Source organism: Lupinus angustifolius, chromosome LG15 (assembly GCF_001865875.1).
Source record: "Lupinus angustifolius cultivar Tanjil chromosome LG15, LupAngTanjil_v1.0, whole genome shotgun sequence".
NCBI classification, from domain to species: Eukaryota; Viridiplantae; Streptophyta; class Magnoliopsida; order Fabales; family Fabaceae; genus Lupinus; species Lupinus angustifolius.
The window spans coordinates 9,437,033-9,438,031 of record NC_032023.1 but is presented as its reverse complement, the minus strand read 5'-3'; the positions used below and the strand labels follow the sequence as shown (position 1 = coordinate 9,438,031).

Here is a 999-nt window from a genome sequence, read left to right as displayed (position 1 = left end):
GTTTCTCTGTACCAGAATATAAGCAATGATATAATGTAACAACCTGTTCTCAACAGATAATGACCCAGCCTTGGTCAGTTGACCCGGAATATACAAATGAGGACCTCTAAGAAATGACTGATAAACCTCAATAGGATCAAAGTTATCCTTAACCCATGAGCAATCTCCTATTCCATAACCAGAAGATGACAAACCACCGACATTCATAAACAATTCATCACTAATCTCAAACAGTTTACCAGAAATCATAGACCAGTATTTATCATCCTTATATCTGAAATTTGCATAAATTCCCTAACTAGAGCTGGGTAAACTTGTCCCTTTAATTCCAGAAATTTAACGGCTCCCTGAGCCTCCATATCATGCGGAAAGCTGAAATTCTGTTCCGCCGTCTAGGTTAAGTCGACATACCTTACATACGTGGGTTTGCGTCCTAGGAACTTCGCCAAACGAGTCTCTTGCAGAATGAGCGAATAATAAGGGTCGTCACGGTCCCGAGTGGAGGATGAGTCAGCTTCCGGTCTTCGTCCACAATTGGCGGGAGTTTTGAACCTTTTTGCGCGACCTTGCTCCATTTTAATGTAGGACCCGAATTGATGTTGGACTTAGTAGAGAGGGATTAGGAAAACCTAACCTAGGGTTTAATTTGGGGGAAAATTGGAATGATGGAATGAGGATGATAATGTGAGCTTTCTAGATGGTTTTGAGAGGGTTAGGGAGAGGTTTATCTACCTTATAGCACTTGGATCAGTTGAGTTGCAATTTCAGAGACTGACAAGTGAAAAGAGGTGGAGAAAATGCCGGAAAAAGCGTGAAACCGAGGTGTTGTCTGCACTTAAGATGCTGGTTTTAATCGATTAATGGGCATAGTTAATCGATTAAAATCATGTAAAAATTGATTTTTCAGAAAATGATGCCCAGGTAATCGATTAACACTAGGTGTTTAATCGATTAAACACGGTAAAAAAATGGTTTTTAGCTAGCAGAATGGTTTCAACT

The 999-nt window shown here is 40.1% G+C and overlaps 1 long non-coding RNA gene across 1 annotated transcript in view; it reads left to right on the top strand.

Annotated features, from left to right (window-relative positions):
- Positions 1-999, top strand: part of LOC109328414 — a 13,602-nt gene that overhangs the window by 5,387 nt on the left and 7,216 nt on the right. The window contains exon 2 of the long non-coding RNA XR_002105436.1: positions 987-990. This is a non-coding gene — a long non-coding RNA (uncharacterized LOC109328414). The remainder of the gene's footprint in view (positions 1-986; positions 991-999) is intronic.